The sequence below is a fragment of the Lithobates pipiens genome, unplaced genomic scaffold, assembly GCF_037356315.1.
Source record: "Lithobates pipiens isolate NorthernLeopardFrog02 unplaced genomic scaffold, aLitPip1_a1.2 Scaffold_16, whole genome shotgun sequence".
NCBI classification, from domain to species: Eukaryota; Metazoa; Chordata; class Amphibia; order Anura; family Ranidae; genus Lithobates; species Lithobates pipiens.
Genome location: NW_027507748.1, coordinates 279,656,905 through 279,681,243, shown reverse-complemented (window position 1 = coordinate 279,681,243; position 24,339 = coordinate 279,656,905). Strand labels below are relative to the sequence as shown.

General features: G+C 43.4%; 1 protein-coding gene across 2 annotated transcripts in view; it reads left to right on the top strand.

Moving 5' to 3' along the window:
* Positions 1-8,734: 8,734 nt before the first annotated feature.
* INAVA (innate immunity activator) overlaps positions 8,735-24,339 on the top strand; it is a 60,087-nt gene continuing 44,482 nt past the window's right edge. The window contains exon 1 of one of the 2 annotated variants that reach the window (XM_077481496.1): positions 8,735-8,763. The gene's annotated coding sequence lies outside the window, so the exon portion shown is untranslated. Of the gene's footprint in view, positions 8,764-22,703; positions 22,820-24,339 lie in introns of those variants that run through there. The other variant, XM_077481495.1, reaches the window with a different exon arrangement.

Here is a 24,339-nt window from a genome sequence, read left to right as displayed (position 1 = left end):
GCACCCCCTTACATCAGAGTGTCCCATCAACACCCCCTTACATCAGAGTGTCCCATCAGCACCTCCTTACATCAGAGTGTCCCATCAGCACCCCCTTACATCAGAGTGTCCCATCAGCACCCCCATACATCAGAGTGTCCCATCAGCACCCCTTACATCAGAGTGCCCCATTACCAGCCCCCTTACATCAGAGTGTCCCATCAGCACCCCCTTACATCAGAGTATCCCATCAACACCCCCTTACATCAGAGTGTCCCATCAGCACCTCCTTACATCAGAGTGTCCCATCAGAACCCCCTTACATCAGAGTGTCCCATCAGCACCCCCTTACATCAGAGTGTCCCATCAGCACGCCCTTACATCAGAGTGTCCCATCAGCACCCCCTTACATCAGAGTGTCCCATCAGCATCCCCTTACATCAGAGTGTCCCATCAGCACCCCCTTACATCAGAGTGTCCCATCAGCACCCCCATACATCAGAGTGTCCCATGAGCAGTCCCCTTACATCAGAGTGTCCCATGAGCAGCCCCCTTACATCAGAGTGTCCCATTAGCAGCCCCCTTACATCAGAGTGTCCCATCAGAACCCCCTTACATCAGAGTGTCCCATCAGCACCCCCTTACATCAGAGTGTCCCATCAGCACCCCCTTACATTAGAGTGTCCCATCAGCACCCCCTTACGTCAGAGTGTCCCATCAGCATCCCTTACATCAGAGTGTCCCATCAGCATCCCTTACATCAGAGTGTCCCATCACCATCCCTTACATCAGAGTGTCCCATTACCAGCCCCCTTACATCAGAGTGTCCCATTACCAGCCCCCTTACATCAGAGTTTCCCATCAGCACCCCCTTACATCAGAGTGGCCCATCACCAGCCCCCTTACATCAGAGTGGCCCACTGAGCCATCGGCCCACCGGGAAACTCCCGTTAGTCCCAATGGCCAGTACATGCCTGGCTATACATATATTAAAGTGTATCTAAACCCAAGAACAAAATTTGATAGATTATCAAGCCTTGGATGTGCTGGCTGTATTTGTTTTCTTCTTTTCCTTTATTTTAACCCCGTTATTGTGCTGTTAACCCACTTCCTGTCCTAGGATGACAACCATAGTGCGCAGCATTGTCACCCAAGGACTGGGAGTACATTGGAATTATATAACACTGGCTTAGAACTACACAATGCCTCCCTCTCTTCTCCATAACAAGGTGATGTGTATTGTAGTCCATAAAGATAGCAGGGAACCATGCTAACTAATAATTAAGGATGAGCTCCGGCGCATTCCCATGTTCCACTTGCAGAGCCCACCAGGAAGTCGGCGCAGCGCTGCGCTAATCACAGGCAGTGAGACATTGTCCTGATGCGCGGATGTAGAGATCGGGCAATGTCTCACTGCATGTGATTAGCACAGTGCTGCACCGACTTCCTGGCAGGTTCTGCATGTGGAGCATTGCGAACATGCCGGAGCTCATCCCTACTAATAACTGCCCAGAGGCAGAGAGCAAAGGAGGTCATCAGCTCACAAGGTTTGGATGAACAGATTTTTTGCTCTGACTCTCTTGGTGGCGCCCAGATCTGTGAAACTCAACTGTTAATATTTTTATTTATAGAGCATTCCTGTAATCTTTAGGCCCCTTTCACAGCAGCAAACTGATCGGGTCCGCCTGTACGTTTTTAAGGCGGACCTGATTGGACCACACATGGTTACCTATGGAGCGGTGGATATTAGCGGACATGTGTCTGCTGACATCCGCTCTGATAAAAATACAGGCATATCCCACTTTTAAGTACACAATGGGGTTTTATTTACTAAAGCTGGAAAGTGCAATATCAGGCTCACTTCTGCATAGAAACCAATGAGCTTCTAACCCCTAGCTTGTTCAATTAAGCTTTGGTAATAAAACCTGGAAGCTCATTGGTTTCTATACAGAAGTGAGCCCGATTTTGCACTTTCCAGCTTTAGTAAATAAACCTCATTGTGTACTTAAAAGTGGGGTATGCCTGTAGACAGATGGGGATCCATTCCCCATCAATCCGGCAGATCAGATCACAGTCAGATGGAAACAGACTGGCAGTCAATTTTCATCTGACCGTCCCATAGAGAGCAGCGGGATGTGTCACCCAACCTGCTCAGCGGGGATCAGTGGAGAGATCACCCACTGAGCAGGTGGATCTGCTTGATGGATTTCGCTCTGTCTGAAAGGGGCCTAAGGGCCCTTATACACCAAGGTGGTACACTGCAGTACATTAAAGCGTATTATGCTGTATGTTTTTGTGGGTTGGATTAGGACAGCTCATTCATGCATCAAACGCACCAAAACAGACTAAAGGCCCATTATTATTTTTGTGCAGCACATCACAATGCATGGTAGTGTGTTACTGTTTGTTTGTGCTGTGGTGCATTGCCTTAATGTATTTTGGTGGCAGTACATTGCAATTCCATTCATTTTCATTAATCTGTTTATGCTACGTTACGGTAACTCATGCATTATTGACTTACTATCGCAACGCACCAAAAATGAATACGTATGAATGAGCCCTTATTATATGGCTTTCTCCTTGGTAATACCCTTGGCTAAAGAAAGGGAAAGGTGAAAGGAGGGGTTGCTTTATATCAGCCTTACTGCATCTGAGATTATCGCAGCTAAAAACTTCTATGGTCCATATTCCAGACAATTTGAAGGTTCAGAAACTCTCTTATGATTCCAAACTGGAATCTGCTCTTTCTCATGAGACACACCTGACAGACTAAAGTGGCACACATTGAGTTAACAAATTCCTTTCCTCTAGTCTTGGAAAAAAAGGATTAACCTGGTCACAGAGAGATTTTAGAACAGGTTTGAAAATATATGAAAACTTTGCCTGTGACCATCAGGAAGCTCATTAGTCAACATTGTGTGCAGAGACGGACCTGTCATCTTCCTGCTCAGCGGGGATCAACGGAGTGATCCCCGCTGAGCAAGCGGATGTTCACGGGGCGGATCATCATAGATACCTCCCATGTGAAAGGGGCCTTAATCACTTCAATACCGGGCACTTAAACACCTTCCTGCCCAGAACAATTTAGATTTTTCAGCGCTGTCGCACTTTGAATGACAATTGTGCGGTCATGCTACACTGTACCCAAATGAAATTTTTATAATGTTTTTCCCACAAATAGAGCTTTCTTTTGGTGGTATTTGATCACCTCTATGTTTTTTTGTTAAACAAATAAAAAAAAAGACAGAATATTTTGAAAAAAAATGTTTTTTTTTGTTTCAGTTTCAAAACTTTGTAAATAAGTAAGTTTTCTCCTTTACTGATGGGCACTGATGGGGCTGCACTGACGGGCACTGATAAGACAGCACTGATGGGCACTGATGAGCTGGCACCAATGAAGTGGCACTGATGAGGTGGCATTGATGGGCACTGATATGTGGCACTGATTGGCATGGATAGGTGGCATGAATGGGCATGGATAGGCAGCACAGATGGGCCTGGATGGGCACTGATAGTTGGCATGGATGGGCACTGATAGGTGGCACAGATGGGCACTGATAGGTGGCACGGATGGGCACTGATAAGCGACATTGTATTGCATTGTTTTGTACTGATGGATGCCAATCAGTGATGCCCATTGTGGGCATTGATTGGCATCCATTGTGGGCACTGATTGGCATCCATTGTGGGCACTGACTGGCATCCCTGGTGGTCTAGGGTGTCATTCCTGGTGCTGGGCATCCCTGGTGGTCTGGTGGCGTCCCTGGTGGCCCAGTGTGGGCATCCTCGGGGGGGGGGGGGGCTGTGTTGATAATCAATTAGCACAGACCCCCCCTGTCAGAGGAGCAGCCGATCGGCTCTCCTCTACTCGCGCCTCACAGACGCGAGTGAGGAAAAGCCGATCACCGGCTCTTCCTATTTACACTGTGATCATGTGGTAAAGAGTCTCCGACGGAGACTCTTTACCGAGATCGTAGTTGCAGGGTGTTGGATCTGACACCCCGCAACAACGATCGCCACGATGCGCGCCCCCGGGGGCGCGCTGCGGCTCAAAATCCTGAGGACGTCCTATGATGTCCGGTCAGGATTTTGAAACCACTTTGCAGCCGTCATTTGCATATTGGCAGGCGGCAAGTGGTTAAGGTGCTTGCATTCTGGATTAAGGATGAGCTCAGGCGAGTTTGCATGGTCCACATGCAGAGACCGTCAGGAAGTCGGCGCACCGCTAATTACAGGCAGTGAGACATTGCCTAATCTCTGCAGCTGCGCATCGGGTCAATGTCTCACTGCCTGTGATTAGCGATGCGCCGACTTCCTGGCGGTCTCTGCACGTGGACCATGCAAACACGCCTGAGCTCATCCTTATTCTGGATAAAGTAGCAACAGGAGACACCCTTGGACAGCAGAATGGTCAAGCTGGGGAGAGGGTATTGTTAGATCTACTAAAAGATTTAGATGAACTCCAGCTAACAATTTACAGTTACAGCAAACTGTTTGTTTTAATTTTGTGATAAAGGTTTTACATAAATCAATAAAATACGATCATTGTAAGCACCCCTGCCATTGTTAAATGGTATGTCTCAGCCCTCTAGCTGCAACTGCTGATGGAGAGCTTGGTCTATTAAAGGAAGTTCAATAATAACAGACTTATTGGCTGGATCACCAAATGAAAATAAAGCGAAAAACAAGGCTAAAAAAAGAAAAGAAATGCAGCAGCCACATAAAACCACATAAGCTGCAATATATTACAATAAGGTTTTGGAGTTTAATAACACTTTAAAGTGTATCTAGAGCATAATTTTTTTTTTGGGGGGGGTTAGATTAACCAGGAAGGGGTTGGGACCTCTAAAAGTAACACTTTTATTTTGTCCTGGTCACCTTTTCCACAGGACAGAAAAGTGTGATTAGATCAAGATAAAAGAGTACATTTTTAGATGATTACACCTGTTTCAGTGCCAATTTTCTGTTATGTTTATGGAAATTGAAGTGAAGGTATTTCTCCCTAATGGCCTATAGATGGGGGGAAAAAAAAGCAGATGATGGGTTTGAGGCTCGGTTCACACTTGAGACGGATCCGTCTCACAGTAGGGATCCGATGCATACTGGTTCACCATTTCAGCCCGCATTTTGGGCTAAATTCGCATCTGAAACCATAGAGAGCCGGTCAAAATCTTCTGCTATTGCGCATTGGATGCGTTGATTGCGCATCCAATTGGCAATGGTGTGAACCCAGCCTAATACTTCACCCACTCCATCCAAATCTAAACAAAAAGACTTTAGATATACTTGAGCATCACATCAGGTAAATATTACATAAGGATTGCAATTGGTCACCTTTACGTACTGAAGCTGAAATACTTTTTATCATCTGTTCACTTTTTAACTACAAAAAACACAACTACCTATAATATCTGAAAAACGTGCGTTTCACGCTTTTGAATGCATTATTTTACTACACCAAATTACTCTTTAGAGCTGTGCTATATATAGTATAGCATCTATATTTCCAGGACTGCATGCTTTGTAGACTTAATAAGTTTAGTGTTGTTGTGTAAACTGTAACTGATTAATGAAAAGGATTTTTCTCTTCAATCAGATCTTTCCCATGCACAATACAGCTGTCTGTCACTCTACAATTTGTTCCCTTCCAACTGGGTGTCATGTTGACTATTGGGGAGGAGTACTAATCCAGAGCTTCCAAAACCTCACCCCCTCCTCCGCTCTCTCACCTCCTGGTGTTTTTTCTTTTTCTTTAAGAAAACATTTCTACTGGTGACATCCTTGCATTATAAAAGTGGTGATAATGGCCCATTATTTGCCCAGTAAAGATTTTTTTTATTTATTTTTTTTAGTACCAGAGTTTGCTCTGTTATAACCCTGTAATGAGAATATCAGAATATTCCATCCTCTTTATTATACGTAAAAATGCAGTCTATCATTTCTGATTCTTAATTTTTTTCTTTGTTTGCAAGCTGAAATTACACAGCCTTGCTTATTCATTATTTTAATTCATTTCGTAGTTTCCTTTGGAAAATTTGCATTCATTGGCAACTACTTTAATATAGTATGTAAAGTACTTGAATGTAGTTCAATGTACATTTTTTTAATTTTCAAATTTTTTTTTATTTTAATTTTAGTTTAACTTTTATAGTAAAAAATTTTTTCATCTCTATTTTATAGTATATTCTATTTATTGTAGTTTAATTTCCCACTACTTGTTTTATGTACTTTAATATGATTGTGACAAACTATGTTGTGCAAATGTACACCGCGCAAGTCATTTTTTAAAGTTCTTTTTATTGAACGTTACAAGTAACACCATTAAGAAGATTGAGGTATTTTAAAGTGGTTGTGAACTCAAAAAAAAAAAAAAAAAACCTGAAAGACAAAGGCATACCCCACTTTTAAGTACACAATGGGGTTTATTTATTAAAGCTGGAAAGCGCAAAATCAGGCTCACTTCTGCATAGAAACCAATGAGCTTCTAACCTCAGCTTGTTCAATTAAGCTTTGGTAATAAAACCCGGAAGCTCTTTGGTTTCTATGCAGAAATTAGCCAGATTTTGCACTTTCCAGCTTTAGTAAATAAACCCCATTGTGTACTTAAAAGTGGGGTATGCCTGTAATGAGCTGCAACTAGCGTCACACACTAGCTCATTATGAAATACTTACCTTAGATCGAAGATGTTGCAGCTAGGTTTGCCACCCCATTCCTTTAAACCAGAACACATATGAATTACACATGTTCTGAGACTAATTTCATTCAGATAAGGCACCAAATTTGTTTAATTACCACCTTAATCAACCACAGAACCTGTGTAATTCATGTGTTCGGTCTTAAAGGGATGAGGTGGCGACCCTAGCTGCAGCGGTCCCTGTACACCGATGGGACCGGTGACATGTCTCCCAGAGTTATTTCCAGGTTTGCGGGCTCCGGCGCTTTCATTGGCTGGAGCAGCGATGACACGGTGCAGCTAAGCGTGCCGTTTCTTCAGTGCGCATGTACCGAAGACGTCAGCACATACGAATACAGTGAATATCTCTTAGCCCGGGTTCACACTATAACCCGCTGAGGAACGCACAGGAGCACTGTGCGTCCCTGTTCCCCATTTCAGGGACGAATCAGGGCCGATTCTATGACTGAATTTGGCCCTGAAACAGAGCCAAAGGCGCAACGCGTTTTTCTGCAGTGCGCTCCACAGTCGCCCCGGAGATATGTGAACAGGCTCCATAGGGAGCCAGTCACATTCTCCTACTATGCGAATTAGATGTGGAGAAACACACATCTAATTCGCATATGTGTGAGTGCAAGTTTAGGAGATATTCACAGTACCTACAGGTAAGCCTTATTATAGGCTTACCTGTAGGTAAAAGTGGTAGTACAGGGTTTACAACCACTTTAAGGAGCAAAAAAACCTATTGATGATATAATGAAAAGGTGGTAAATTCAGCTAATCTTGTGTAATAAAACCTTTAGTGAACTGACAACTACGTTTTCCAGCAAAAATAAAACTGGTGCACCATACCATGTGTTACACTTTTCTGAATTTGCTATTATATAGTTAGTCTGGTTAAAAAAAAGACACAAGTCCATCTAGTTCAACCAATAAAAGGATAAAAAAAAAGAATTATTCAATCCGATACATATAATCCTATAACCGCAGTTGATCCAGTATAAGGAAAAAAAAACAATAAAGCATGATCCAATTTGCTCCAGCAGGGGAAAAAATTCCTTCCTGATCCCCCAACAGGCAATCAGATGTTCCCTGTACCTATAAATATTAGTATCCAGTTAAGATATGTGATTATTTTTAAGTTGTGCTGAATCCATATCATTTGGATGCATGAGATATCCCCCAAGCAAGCCTGCTCTGCGTATGTATGCATTGTTGCCCAAAGAATATCTGCTCCAATAAGTGTAGGATTACACCTTAGAAGTCCTTTTGTATGATATGTCTTTTCCTTATATATTTTCACATGTATACAACAAAGATCTCTATCTTAACTGTTAATTATATGATGGCTAGCAGAGCAGATCCTGGGAAATATTGGGGGTTATTTACGAAAGGCAAATCCATTTTGCACTGCAAGTGCACTTGGAAGTGCAGTCGCTCTAAATCTAAGGGATACATCTGAAATGAGGGGAAGCTCTGCTGATTTTCTCATCCAATCATGTGCAAGCTAAAATGCTGTTTTTTATTTTCCTTGCAATTCCCCTCGGATCTACAGCGACTTTACTTCCAAGTGCACTTGCAGTGCAAAGTGGATTTTCCTTTAGTAAATAACCCCCATTGAATTGTGCAATTTTATTATCTCAGGTACTACTGTTTAAAATTAGTGATTCGGGTGAAAAGTTTCACATATCCTTCTTTTTTTTTTTTAAGGATCTGACATCTGAGAGTACGCCATCCATGCTCAAACATTGTCACTCACATGGCGATAAATGAATTTTCCAACTAACTATCCCTATTGACTTTGACAGTTTTTATCTACAATATCAGCCAAGTATTTTCCAATTGCACACTTTCTTGGACAATCTTGCTACTTCTTTGAAGCCTTTGGCAATGGTAACATATCCTGTGCTATTATATGCAAATCCCTGATTAGTGTGTAAGCCAAAAGGAAGAGCAGAGAGGGTTAACTCAAAGGGATGAAGGCATCCCATTGTTAAACTGTCCCAGCCCTCCACAAGGGGAGGGGGGTCCATGAAGGACAGATGTCCCTTAACATTACACTAGACCGGCCACATTGTTGCAGCAAACCAAAGATTAAAGGCATCTTAGGGTAAGTTCCCGCTTGGTTAATGTTTGAGATTTTAAAATTGAAAATTGTGTCCCGTTTGTTGTGTGTTTTGAAACTTTTTAAGTTGTTTTGGTGAGTTGTCTTCTATGTGAGAGTTGGAGTCAGCCCTGTAAAGCCAGGATACAGGATAGCAGTCATCCATGCTGGTTTTTATAGCAAAATGTAGTATGACTTTGAGTGTTTAAAGCATGGCAAGTTGTTTACTGAAGGCGTGTATGAATTTAGGTTAGCATGGCATCCTTTATTAACGTCTGTTCCTGTTATCATATACTGGGCATGTGCTAGTTCCAGCGATACTAACCCCAGTTTCCACACCCACTCTCCTGAAAGACAAGCCTTGCCAGTACTGCCGCCCAGTAGTGGGTGTGAGATCTGGGCCTGAGAAATCAACACTTTGCTGGTTCCGCCCTTCACCCAGCTGAGCTTTTCATAGCAACATTGATGTGTGCAGATGCTGCAGGGTTAGACACACATGGAGAGCTAGTGAGAGGGAATGCATAGTATGGAATGTGCAAAGAGGAGGGTCTGCTAGGTTCCAGGTAACTACATGTCCTAAATAAATAGCAGAGAAGGGGGAGGGGGGCAATATGTGCTAAGAAGCAAAAATTCCACACTCTTGCTTGACAGGCACTGGCATGGACAGCATGTTCCAGAATATTCCTTCATAAATAGCATACAACCTTCTTTACCAGTGTTGTTTAGGGCTCATTCAAACACCTCAGTTAAGAATAGATGCGTTGACCTGGACAGGATCAACGCCAGGGCATGTACAGTTTAAAAAAAATGTTTTATTTGTTCCCCCGTTCACACCATGTGTGTGCGGAGGAGTACACGCTACATAACAATGTAGTATGTATGCAGCGCAACTCACTTGCACTGCAAAGTACTATCATGCATAAAGTTGAATGAAATGTAATTTTGTGACATTTCAATAAAGTTTTCAAAAAGGTCAACAAGGAATTGTATTGTAACAACATAAACCACCACCACTGCTCAACGGACACCAGCCTACATTATTATTATTTAAGGTATTTGTATAGAGCCGTCAATTTACGCAGTGCTTAACATATACAGTGTACGTTCACATCGATCCCTACCCTCAAGGAGCTTACAATCTAAGGTCCCTAACTCACATTGATATACATTTTAACGTGCAGGCTGGTGTGAATGAATCCTTAAAGCGTATCAAAAGCCCTCGTTTTTAATTTATGGACAGAATTGGGAATGATTGAAATGCTTATTTGTTTTTTTTTCTGTGTCCCATAAGAAAAGAGGTGATAGGGAATATCTTCAAAGCGAGGGTAATCACTGCTTAAATTTGGGAACAAATGTGTTCACCTTTTTGACTCTGTCTCTAGTTTTGGTGAAAAATGTAAGACTGTCCATACATGGATCAGTTTTTCTTTCGATCAGCCAGCGGACTGATCAAAAAAATAAACTGAACGAATTCCCCAATCCACAAAACCAAGGTGATGGAGGAATCCTGCCCGCTGTGTTATTGTATTTCGACAGCTGGTACTCCTCCGCTGTCAGAATACACTGATCAGCGGAAATATTTTCACGCTGAACCGGCAATGTTTAATCCATCTATGGGCAGCATTAAGGCTGGGTTCACAGTGTTTGCAGAGCAGATTGCAGCAGGGGGTCTGATGCATCCCTGTCCTCTGTTTCAGGGGCGAATCAAGTCAAAATGTTGCCTGATTTTCGGACTTGAAACAAAGCCAAAGATGCACAGAATCATTTTGCAGTGCGCTCTGCAGCTACCACAGAGATGTGTAAATCAGCTCCTTTGAGAGTCGGTCACACTCTCCTTTCATGCAAATTGGATGCGGAGAAAACTGCCACATCCAATTCCCAATAAGTGTGAACCCAGCCTAAAGTTTGGATTTCCAATCACTTTCTGTTGTTTTTGAAAAGGATCACCACTGACCAGGTGGAACAAAAGCTGCCTCTGGGGATGGGGTAATAAACCAAACCAGTTGCTTTGCCGTGCATGAGCAAAACACATGTTTTTCTTAAGCCACGGGATTAGCAGGACAACCAGATAAATTGCATTTTAGAAGGGAAAAAAATTAAGGCTTATTCCTGGTCCGCTTTTTTTTTTTTACAAACTATTTGTAAACAAACAGCCGCCAAAAAAATTACTTTAGGCTTCAACCAGGCTTTTGTAAGAATACATTGTGGGATGTCGAGCACTCGGCTATCCCAGAGGCATCGGTAAGGCAGGTCACATCACACGTGCCTCCTGGAAGTGTCACTCACTTGGTCCGAGGTAAATAACTTTTTTTTATCCTAAATGATGTTTACTTTTTTAACTCCATTTGTGTTTGGGGTGCAGGGGGCCTTCAAAAATGTGGACCTTCAGTTTGCCATGGAGGGTCAACTTTTAGAACAGTTTTCTTTAAATTAGTACAGGTATGGGGGATGGTATAGTAATGTGGTCTTGCCCACTGTGACAATAAATACACATAGCATTTATATGTTTAAGTCATTTTAATATTAGTTACTCCAAAGCACTGCCATGACAGTTTGCCATGATGTTAGTGCTCTTACAACATAGATGGCATCTGATACCTGCTCCAACTCTGTTTTGGAAGCATGTTAGCACTTGTTACAATTATAGTATATTGTGGTCAACAACATACCGTGTACTCTACTATTAATGATATTTTGGAGACAGATACATACGCACATTGTTTTCTATAATTTTATTTTCAATCCATGGTGCCTCCCATGCATTTTCCAGCTTGGATCTTTTTATAAAGATTGCATTTAAAGTTTTGATTTAAAAGATTAAAAACCGCAAATATTTTCTCTAAAATGAGAAGTTTGAAAGAAAAAAGGTTATGCCACCCACTGTCCAACCTCCCCAAAAAAATTATAATTTTTCAGCCTTTGCACAGCTATTTGTTTTTTTTTTCCTAGATTGAACTGACACAATTGGATCAACAAACAAACAGAATGAAATGCATGACCTCCAAAAGTCTCGGCTGATTGTACTGAATAGCTAACAATGGCAAAGGCTGTAATAGTTAAAAGAGGGTCTGTGTGAATGTGCCCCAATGTAAACCTGGCCATATGTGTATATGTGTGGGGTTGTGAAAGTGTGTTTTAATCTACCCAGTTTATTCAACAGGCTAGTGCAAGGATAAAGTTCTAGTTACTAATACAGTTATCGCAGAAACCAAACAAGATATATCTTGTATTGATCTGGCTTCAGTAAAGTGCATTCTGATTAATTGCTATTACTGCATAATTCCCAACTGTCTCTTATCTGTCTTATTTAGGCCCCTTTCACACAGGCGTCATCCGTTTAGTCACGTTTTTGCTAAGAAAAAACTGATTCCATATATATCAGTTTTTCATCCGTTTACATCCATTTAAAAAAAAAAATTTTTGTCCACTTCTGTTTTTAAAATGGAAGAAAAATGCAGACCTGTTCCGTTTAAAAAAAAAAACAGACCTGAACAGGAGTGGATGAAAAACGGATGTAAACAGACAACGTTTGTTTACATCCGCTTGCCCATAGGAATGCATTGCTGTCCGTTTTTCATCCGTCAATAGATTGATTTCAAGCATTCCATCTGTCCATTTTTTTTTACCCAATTCCATAGTTGTCCCTGCTTTGGTCTGATGCACAGACCTCTATGGAATTTTTGAAAAACATTACTAAAGCTGGCCATACACATGGGTTGCAGGACAGAAATTCACTTGATTCCCCCATCAACACAGACAGTGTTGATGCGGGAATCCCTCCTGCCAAGACGCTCCCACCTGGAGAAGACAGTGATTATTGGTAGCAGCTATAGCAGCCGCTAGTGATAATCACAGGTAAAATCCAGCATGCTGGTTGTACCCAAGAAGATCGGCCACTCAACTTAGTACATTCAGCCTGCTCATACACAGTTTGAATCCTGCTGAACCGGCTAAGATTTGAACCATGTATGACCCGCCTTAGGCTCTGAGTGGTGGAAGAAAAACTTGTGGGTACAAACAATCATTTTTACATAAGTATGGCTTTAGTATATGATTCCAACCACTAGCTTTAGAAACATACATTTGAACCCTATACTAAGCACGGCAATGATTAGGGCTAGGTTCACATATATGTGGGGTGTGGGAATTTGTGTAAATTGCACGCATCCTCGCACCTGCAGGCAAAATGCGCTGCTTTTTGGCAATTCTTAATGCCATCCTCGCACATCTGGTGTGAGAAATCGCACGGTGCAAATACTATTTTAAATGGGAACCTAGCGCAATGTGATGTGAATATTTTAGTGTTTTGTTTTTTTCCCAGACCTACATTTTTACTACTGTGCACAATGGCTTGTTGAGCTGTGTTATGGCATGCTATTAGAATTCTCTTAAAAAAAAAAAAACACAGTAAACTACTGTGTTTCCATAACCATCAGTTAGTGTTAGTGTTAAACTGAGTGTGAGCTATTGAGCTTTGTAAACAACTGTTTTTTTTTTTGCAAAGTTTATCCTGGTAAAACTGTGAAACGAGTCTAGAGAATCATTTTATTCCATAAGGGAATATAAGGTAATTATTTTTAAATAAATACAATAACTCTGTACTGATGTCCTCAATAGAGACATAGTTATATATGAAGGAGGCCCATAGCAAACGAATTGTAGGACTACTTGGTTATCTATCGGCACCTCTGAGGATATTCCACTGCTAAGACCTATTTAGTTCTAAAGCCCCATACATACGGGCCGAATGTTCAATACCGGCCAGTGTGTATGCCGGTCTGTCCAATAGAAGCCAGCCGAGCATGCTGGAAAACCAGCAGCCAGCTGACTCCCGATCAGCGCTCTCAATCAATGACAGAGAGCATGGATCGGAGTGTTCTGGCGGGGGCACTCCCCTGTCAGAAAACAACAGCTCAGAGGGGGAGATATTCGGATAGTTTGTGCAGTGGCTCTGATCGGAGCTGTCAGTTTTTTTTTTTAGCTCATTGTCGTGTGTACCAGGCTTAAAGATGGGTATACACTATTGGAAATTTGTTCAACATTTTTTTTTGTTTTAAGAATGTTCTAAGATTGTTCATTCGTTTTTCTATTTATCAGTGGGGCAAATCGACATTTGTTTTTGAAGGAAAATTTGAAAGAACAGAATGGAGTATTTTTGTCTAATGTACAAATTTCTAACCATGTATGTGGTTTTCATTTGGTAAAGTCCATTCATTCCAAAATCAAGTGCTAAAAGCAAACAAAATCTCGAACTACTTTTAAACAACATTTTAAATGTGAGAATTTTTGTACAAATTTCCAATTAAAATTGATATCAAAGGTGACATTTGGGAATAATCAAATTTTTATAGAAGCTCCCAACTGTTAAGATATACCTGTACACACCAAATACAAAAGAGTAGGTTTCTAGTTATACACTTCTATTAACATCTAATAAAGCTAGGACACCAATGAAAAGATTTAAGGTCCCTTGTACACGGGGACGTTTTTACAACCACTCCTGAATAATTGAACTTGACAGATAGGAACCCACATTTGAAATGTCTGTTGAGTATACCTTTGCGTTTAGAAGTGCTTCAAAAAAAAATTCTTCTTAAACGAGACTGTGTACATGGTCACATAGGATAACACTGAATGAGTTCAGGGGCAGTTGAAAAAAGCATCCAACTGCCTCTGAACATACATTTAGCAGCATCCTGTGTACATGGGGCCTAGGCCTCATGTACACTGCTGCTGGTAAATGGCCGTTCAGAGGCAGTTTGATGCTTTTTTCAGCTGCCCCTGAACTCCTCCAATGTTATCTTATGTGTACATGTACACATGTTTGTTTTTAGGCAGTTGAGTTTAGAGGCCTTTTTTGGAAAGCAAAAAAATTTGTTCAGACGCTGAGTTTAGAGGCAAACGCATTTTGTTTACAGCCATCTTTCATGTTTGGCTATTTTGAAAAAAATATATATATTTTTTTTTCAAATGCTTCTAAATGCAAACGTGGCAAAACGGATGTTTCAAACGTGGGTTACTATCTGTCAAGTTAAATCGTTCAAGAGAGGTTGTAAAAACCTTCCGTGTATATTAAGCCTAAGCATGGAATTTTTATATATTTGAAATTGCCATACAGCATGTCAGTGAGTACAAAAATACAGTACAAAAATGCGCCATTTTTAAAGTTTTGCAATAATAATCTTATATCATATTGATCCTATGCATAGAGCACTAAGACACGGTTTACACTAGTGTGACTCTGAGCGCAATTTCGACTTTAGAGTGCAACTTTACACTTTCTGGCACTCAAGTCACAAGAAAGTTGCCTCAAAGTAGTGCAGGTAACTTTTTCCATAGTCCCATAGATTGGGTGCCATTGAAATCTATGGGCTGTGACTTGTCATGCAACTTTGTGTCCAAAGTCGTGTGACTAGTCGCACTAGCATACCTCCCAACTTTCTAAGATGGGAATGAGGGACACCTATTAGCAAAAGTATGTAGGCATAGGATACACCCCCTGCCACTCCCCCTTAAAGGAGAATGTTACAAAAAGTTTGGTTAAAACAAGTGTGTGTTTTTTTGTTTTGTTTTTAACACTACTATTCTTTTATATTAAATTTACAAATGCAGCAATTTAGAAATTGGATGAAAGGTTTAGCATTGCAAAACACTTTTTGATGGATAAGTAGTCCATTTTATATACAACTTTATAGATCGTATCAAAATGAGGAGGAACGAGGGACTTTGTTCCAAATCAGGGATGGTCCCTCAAAATCAGGGACAATTGGGAGCTATGCACTAGTGTGAATGGAGAATCAATCACTGAGATCCAGCAAGGTTTCTGTGAAGTCAATCATGAGGTCTTGTGAGAAAGCAGCAATGTATACTAAATACACAAAATACATTCAGCAATACCTATGTATAATGTTAATGACCCCATGTGATACAACACAAAAGAAGTATTCAACATGAGTATAATCCATCAATGTGTCAGTTTAGAAAGGAAAGATTTAAATGCATGCCCTAATGTTACAGTATACCTAAACCCAATAACAAAGATAAACTTCTGAAACACCTTGGAGCATTGTAGTATGTACAGTGTACATGGGACAATTGAGCGATTTAACTTGACAGATAGTAACCCACATTTAAACCGTCCGTTTTGCCGTGTTTACATGCCAGGTTCAGTGGCGCTTTGCCACGTTTGCGTTTAGAAGCGTTAAATTATATATATATATATATATATATATATATATATATATATATATATATATATATATATATATATATATTATAATTTTTAATTTTTGCCTGTAAACGGAATGTGAGTTACCGCGTTTAGCCGCACTCAGAAGCATTTGGTGCTTAAAATGCTCCCTCTATAGATACGGTGGACCCACAACAGGAAATGTGTTTCTCACAGGATCAACAGCCGGAGGTGATGCTTGCAGAGCAGCCTTGTGTGTCAAGTTAGGGACCGAGCAGGCCAGAATGGGTGAAGCTTGAGAGGCATTTAGAGTGGCAAGCTAGGGACCCAGCAGAGAAGCAGGGTGACGCTTGAGGAAGATACCACCGTGAATATTGAAGGAACACAAGGGATTCAGTGATAGTGAATCAGTGGGTCTAGTGAGAGACCGGGAGCTCAGTGTGCTGAAGAACTACAAGGAGAGATTGTAGTGGAAGATAAAGGACCTGTTAAACTTCAAGTTAGGAACTGTTAAAGACTGTTACAATAGGAGACATCATTTCTGCATGTGCAGATGTGACGTCTTGCTGGATGCCTTTCATAGTTACATCAAGCCAAGGACCCAGCCAGCGGAGGTAGGGTTTTCTCCCAGACAGTCTGTTTTTTTAGTGATGTGTTCAGGCTTACTTCTGCCCCAGACCCGGACACATCATTCACAGGGACTGCACCGAGAGTGACGAGTCTCCCCTCTCCCTGACAGCAGCTTGGTTCAGCAGAGCAAAGTACTTGTGCACTATACAAGTATTTCATTCATTCATTCACTGTGTCAGTGTATCAAAGCTCCTCTCCTCCATTCTGTACACACACGAGGAGGAGGGGAGCAGGAACGCACTGATATCAGGTCTGTAGAAAGTTTTTATGGAGTGATCGGGGGGGGGGGGGGGGGGTTAGGATGATATGTGCTGGGGGGTTTTGGCAGGGGGAAGGTATGCTAGAAGTGTAGATTGGATTTGAAGTCTGGCAACCTCTCCTAGCACAATGGGCGTCCGCAGAACTTTTTCCAAGGGGGGGCATCATTTTAAGTCCACTCATGCTCCGCCCCTTTTCGACAATCTCATGAAAATCTTTACACTGGAAATACATATGTGTTATATAAGAGATAATTCATCTTCACTTTGTATTGGAAGTTACTCTGGCGGCTGTGTTCAATGCCCATATAGCCTAGAGAATGTATATCTTTTTTCATTGCAATACATCTGTTGTGGCCATACTTTGATTTCATAATGTCACTGTATAGGCTGTTTTCATCAAGATAAAAATATGGCAACAACAGATGTATTGCAATGTAAAAAGATGTACATTGTCTAGGCTATATGGGCATGGTACGCAGCCACCTGAGTAACCTTGCGGATGCCCATGCTTTCAAAAACCAGCCCTGGAAAAAATTTCATACCAGCCTCACAGCATTATTATACCAGCCCAACAGCATAACGTCATTATTTTCTTGTTCATGAAAGGGAAAACCATACATTTCAAAGCACATTTGATGAAGAGAGTATTATATATAGATATGAAATCACATAATGATAAGATAAGATATAGATATGAAATCACAGTTAATAGTGGTAAGTGATCAATCAACAAGGGGGACCCCAGGAACTCAGAACATGGGGGGGTGGGGACCACCTTCTGCAGAAAGATTACTCTAAGGTAAGGAGGGTGGGTTACTAATATAAGGAGGAAACCCTTTATATCAGTGCCCCTTAGATTATCATATTCACCCCCCCCTTACATTAGTGACCCCCCCCCCCCCCCCGACTGGCCTGGCGGTGCTGTCACTGACCTCCTCTTAGGTGCACTGTGCAGGGCTCAGTCAGTCGGCTCCAGCTTGGTGGCTCTGGTTTTATCCTATAGTCTCCTGTCCACAGTCCACACAAGTCTGACTTCTCCCATGACCCCCATCCCGGCAGTGCTCCCACTCTTGACTCCTCTCCAGACTCCCTCAGAGACTGCAGACATGCTACAGAAGATGGTCAGAGACTGCAGACTTGATGCAAGAGCTCAATGCAGCCTCACCAGTGTCCATCAAATGCAGCCTCACTGTGCCCACCAATGCAGCCTCACTGCCCATCAAATGCAGCCTCGCTGTGTCCATCAAATGCAGCTTTACTGTGCCGTGAATGCAGTCTCACTGTGCCCATCATTGCAGCCCCTCCTGTGCCCCATGTCCCTGTCTGTGGGAAGGTGTGTTGTTGATGCTTGGTACGGTACCTTGCATGCCAGCAGGATATCCATGACGACCAGCAGCAGGCAGGGTCTGTTCTCGTTTTGGATGGGGACGGTGCTCCTTCCAGAGGATCTGTCTGTTGTGAGATGGAGTGGTCCCTGGCCACCTGCACCTTCAGCCATCCTCATTTTCCAGCCCCAGTCAGCCTGTCCTCTGGTCCTGGGGAAGTGGAGAGCACTGGGTGGGAGTTGGAGAGAAGAGGGAGCAGAGAGTACTGGTGGGGTTGGCGAACACATGGGTGGGGAAAAGAGCGAGGGGGAGTGGAGATCACAGGGGTGGGGAGCGGAGAGCCCTGGGGGGGAACTTGAGAGCACTGGGGGGACCAATAAGGACAGAGGTAGAGAGCATGGTAGGCTGAGAGCACTGGGGGGCTAAGAGTGTGGGGTGGTGAAGAGCACTTGGGGGGCAAAAAAACAGGGGCGGAGAGCATGGGGGCTGGAGAGTACTGGGGGGTACAAAGAGCAGGGAGGAGTGGAGAGCAATAGGGGGGAGCTTGAGAACACCAGCAGGGGCCAGAATGAACAGAGGTGGAAAGCACGGGGGACTGGAGAGCACTATGGGGGGTGGAGAGCGCTGGTAGGGTTGGAGAGCACATGGGTGGGGGAAAAATGCAGGGGGAGTGGAGAGTACAGGGGTGGGGAGTGGAGAGTGTTGGGGGGGAGCCAAAAAGAACAGGGGTGCAGAGCACGGAGGGTAGAGAGCACTGGGGGGCTGGAGAGCACCAGAGGGGCAGAAAGAACAGGGGTGGGAAGAATGGGGGGCTAGAGAGCACTGGGGTGGGGGCTGGAGAGTGATGGGGAGAGCTGAAGAGCACTGGGGGGAGTGGAGAGCACTGGGGGGGGAAGAACAGGGGGAGAGCACTGGGGCGGAGAAAGAACTGGGGGGGAAAGAACAGGGGGAAGAGCACTGGGGGGAGTGGAGGGCACTGGGGGGGAGAACAGGGGGGAGAGCACTGGGGGGAGAGCACTGGAGGGAATGGAGAGCACTGGGGGGGGGAAGAACAGGGGGAGAGCACAGAGGGGAGAGGACTGGGGGGAGAGCGCGGAGGGGAGAGGACTGGGGGGGAGTGGAGAGCACTGTGGGGGGGAACAGGGGGGGAGAGCACTGGGGGAGTGGAGAGCACTGGGGGGATGAGCACTGGGGGGGAACGGGGGAGAGCACGGGGGGGACAGGGGGGAGCACTGGGGGGGGAGTGGAGAGCACTGGGATGGTGGCTAGAGAAGGATGGGGAGAGCTGGAGAACAGGGGGTGGCAGCAAGAACAGGGGAGGAGAAAACTGTGGGGGGCAGGAGAGTGTGGTGGAGGAGAGCACTGGGGGGATAAAGGGGAGAGCACTGTGGGGGGGAGTGGAGAGCACTGTGGGGGAGAACAATGGGATGGGCACTGGGGGGAGTGAAGATCACTGTGGGGAGAACAGGGGGGAGTGGAGAGCACTGGGATGGTGGCTAGAGAAGGATGGGGAGTGCTGGAGAGCAGGGGGGCAGCAAGAACAGGGGAGGAGAGAACTGTGGGGGGGGGCAGGAGAGTGTGGTGGTGGAGGAGAGCACTGGGGGGGGGGGCAGGGAGCACAAGGTGAACTGGGGACAGTAAAATAAGTTGGATAGGAGAATCGGCAGGGGGGCCCCCTGCAGCCCCCCCCCTTGATCCTCCTATCCAGGCACTGTGGCACACAGGGCAGGCTGTACGGGAGGCATCTCCTCCTCTGGATCACAGCACTGGCTGGCTCTGTGTTCGGCGGCCGCTCTGTAGCACAGTCCCGCCCCCACAGATCGGCTCATGTGATAGGCGGAATGATTATTCTCTCTACTATCACACGAGCTGGTCTGGGGGGGTGGGACTGTGTTACAGCGCAGCTGCCGAACACAGAGCCAGCCAGCGCTGTGATCCATAGGAGAGAGCGGAGGATGCAGCCGTAACTAAAAGTGGCCCCAGGGCAGGCGGCCTGCCGGGAAATAACCTGGTATCCCGGTAGGCCAGTCCGGCCCTGTGTCTCAGAGACACAGAGAGCCGCCAGCAGACTCAGTAAAAAAAATGCAGCACGGCGGCGGCTATGGCAGACCCTGCTGGCTGCTGCAACACCTTGGGGATTCCGGGGGGGCACTTGACCCCCCTTGCCCCCTGCTGCAGACGCCCATGCCTAGCACTATCTCTATTCCTTCCCAAAGGACCCCTCCAGCACATATGCTACTCCCCACCTCTCCTCCTTGCATTGGCCCTTTTCTCTCACAAAGTGCTGCCCTGCACATATCTGACCCCCCCCAAGTGCCCCAGCAAATATGGGTACGGTGGTTGCATATGATTGGCACAGTGGCTGCATATGATGGGCACAGAGGCTGCGCCCCCCCAAAAAATTTTGAGCACCAGCAGCCACTGCCCCCCAGCACATATCTAACACTCCCCACCCCCTGCTAGCACTAGCCCTTTCCCCAGGACATATCTGACCCCTGCATTCTGTGCAGAACACTCAAAATTCAGCCAAAGCCAAGCAATGTGCCACATTACTACTCTTTCAGGCCACCAAAATTGTCCCAGGTCTTTTACAATCTTATAGCTTTATACCCCCCCAAAAAAAATGCCACTGCTAAAGTGTTCAGGTTTGGCTTGAAGAAAAGGTGGCAACCCTAAGCCGAGGTGACGCTTGCAGAACAGCCTTGTGTGTCAAGATAGAGACCGAGCAGGCCAGCATTGGTGAAGCTTGAAAGGCATTTTAGAGTGCCAAGCTAGGGACCCAGCAGAGAAGCAGGGTGATGCTTGAGGAACATACCACGTGAAGATTGAAGGAGCTCAAGGGATTCAGTGATAGTGAATCAGTGGATCTAGTGAGAGACCGGGAGCTCAGTGTGCTGAAGAACTACAAGGTGAGCTTCTAGTGGAAGATAAAGGAACTGTAAACTTCAAGTTAGGAACTGCTAAAGACTGTTGCCATAGGAGACAGCATTCCTGCATGTGGCGGCTTGCTGGATGCCTTTCATAGTTACATAGTAGGTGAGGTTGATGGACGTGTGTCTTTTTTTTTTCAAGTCCAACCTATGTGTGTGATTATATGTCAATATTGCATCTCTGTATGTTGTGGTTGTCCAGGTGCTTATCTAATAGTTTTTATGAAACTATCAATGCTCCCCGCTGAGACCACCACCTGTGGAAGGGAATTACACATCCTTGCCGCTCTTACAGTAAAGAACCCTCTATGTAGTTTAAAGTTAAACCTCTTTTCTTATCATTTTAATGAGTGGCCACGTGTCTTGTTAAACTCCCTGCCGCAAAAAAGTTGTATCCCTATTGTAGGGTCACCAGTACTAAATTGAAATCATATCCCCTCTCAAGCGTCTCTTCTCCAGAGAGAATAAGTTCAGTGCTCATAACCTTTCCTCATAACCAATATTCTCCAGACCCGGTTTTAAGTAAAAACGGGTTTGGAGAATATTAAAGTATTGACTTTTTTTTCTTTTCTTTGTGCTCGCTCAATTTCTAGTACATCCTTCCTGAGGACTGGTGCCCAGAACTGGACAGCATACTCCAGGTGCGGCCAGACTAGAGTCGTGTAGAGCGGGAGAATTATTGTTATATGTCTGGAGTTGATCCCCTTTTTAAAGCATGGCAATATTCTATTTGCTTTGTTCTCCCCCCCCCAGTGTATAGATTGCATTCCTATTTTTGCCACCCAAATGCATTATTTAAAATTTTTCTACATTAAACCTCATTTGCCATGTAGTTGCCCACCCCATTAATTTGTTCAGATCTTTTTGCAAGGTTTTCACATGCTGCGGAGAAGTTATTGCCCTGCTTAGCTTAGTATCATCCGCAAATACAGAGATTGAACTATTTACCCCATCCTCTGGGTTGTTTATGAACAAAATAAATAGGATTGGTCCCAGCACAGAACCCTGGGGGACCCCACTACCCACCCCTGACCATTCCGAGTACTCCCCATTTATCACCACCCTCTGAACTCGCCCTTTTAGCCAGTTTTCAATCCATGTACTCACCCTATGGTCATTGCCAACGGACCTTATTTTGTACAGTAAATGTTTATGGGGAACTGTGTCAAATGCTTTTGCAAAATTTACCTGCATGGCTGTTCTCCTATTGAAGTCAAAGTGTCTGCCAATTGAATTTCCAAATACCTAAGGGTGTCCTGGCCCTAACACTCCCCCCCTCCCCCCCAGAAAAGGTTAAGAGAAATAAACTTTCTTTTGCACTCAAGAAGTGTCTGGTACCCAGTGACTTTCACCATCTTTGCAACAACTATGCCTTGCAACCCACTACATGCAGGAAGATGTCAGCCATCTCTGGCTCTGGATGTTCTCATTAAACTGAAGGAGGCCTGGGACCTTGCTACAGGAGAAAACAGTTATGCCCTGGTACTTAAATATCAAAAGAAACCAAGGACACTAAGAATGGCGGTCAAGTAGATTACAGATTTGGTGTATGTCTGCAATCCTGTTATTACAACATACCTAGTCCAACCCACTAATACTGTCACTCCCTCCTTCTCTGCGTTCAGGTACAGACAGGTATTCCAGCTGCCTCTCATACCAAACGGAGAATTCTGCACATTACACTCACATACTGTACTTCGTGCTACTGGACTTTGACCGGCTTTTTAGGTAGGGCAGCACTTACTAAATATGCCCTCTCTTCAATTCTCTATTAATTTACCTTTTAAACTGTATCTCATTTATTGCTATATATTTTTTTCCAACTACGGTAAACCTTTTTTCTTTGGATGATCTATAGTGTAACTTCTAATAACTGACTTTTGTTTTAATTTCTAATATTGTGATTGTTGGAGGTAGCATGAGTTTGTGGTGATATTGAAAATGCATTATATACAAATTTGTATAATTAATATATATATATATATATATATATATATATATATATATATATATATATATATATATATATATATATATTATTACCTTCAATTACATTTTATATAAAATACATGTTTCATAAAGCTGATGTAAATTCTATTAAAGAGTGCTGTAAATATTCATTAGAATTCTTTCTTATGGTAGTTTGACAAATGGCACAAAAGATCCATGTCTGTGCAGGTAAAGCATATATGAATCTGTCGCAGAATAGTCTATGAAGAAATTAGTTGCAGAACTGCGACCCACTAATTGCATGTACAGCACAATTTACTCCAGGTCCTATTTACCTACACTTTTCTTATCACTGATACAAGGGTATTTTTTCCCTGAATTTGTCGCAAACAATCACGACAGATTAAAAGTGTCAGAAATAAAATCTACCTGAATTTTTTGCATGTTTTAAAAATTAAATTGTCACACAGATATCATGAATTTGGTGCACAGCTTCTGATTACATGCACACTGCCCAGAAGGGAAATCGCATTGTTTTCAGTTGTGCCCGTTCACATCAATGTGGCTCTGTGCAGTGTGAATTTGGAACAGGTTCCTGTGCTAGTTTGGGGTGGTTTCAGTGCGATTTCCCTCCATAGAATATTCTATTGCTAACCAGATTTGAAGTCGCTCTACATAATCACACTGAAAATCGTATCACAAGCACATCGCAGTAGTGTGAACCAAGCCTAAGTGATCTGGCTTGCTGTTAGTAATACAATTGGGTAGTGTAAAATACTTCAGCATTACTCCCATCACTTACACAATCTGCGTTATCCTAATGGTTGTGTTTAATGTACAGATGTAATGATAAATAGGATGCTGGATACTTTTTTAGGAAGATATGTGAAGAATTTGATGTAGACATTGTTTTTTTGGCCATACACATTTTGAATTGCAATCAATCGAATAAAAAAATGAATAAAAAAAAAATAAAAATCAAAAGCTATAACTTCTCTTCTAACTGATTTAGACTCAATTTACATTGGATTCGATCAAACATAGTCAATCAGCCAGGGTGGAAAATAATTGTTTTTCATCAATCGGTGGCATTGAAATACTTTGTTCATGAGGATTTCATTCATTCTGATTTGATTGATGATCATGTCATTGAATCAGATCATGAAACTACACAGTGGAACCAGAGATGCGCTTGTAGATCAAATCTTAATTATTGAACTTCATTGCCATGTGCATGGCATATCGATTAAATTATCTGTCAAGTATAGTTCGAATATTTTAATCAGAAGAGATCAATT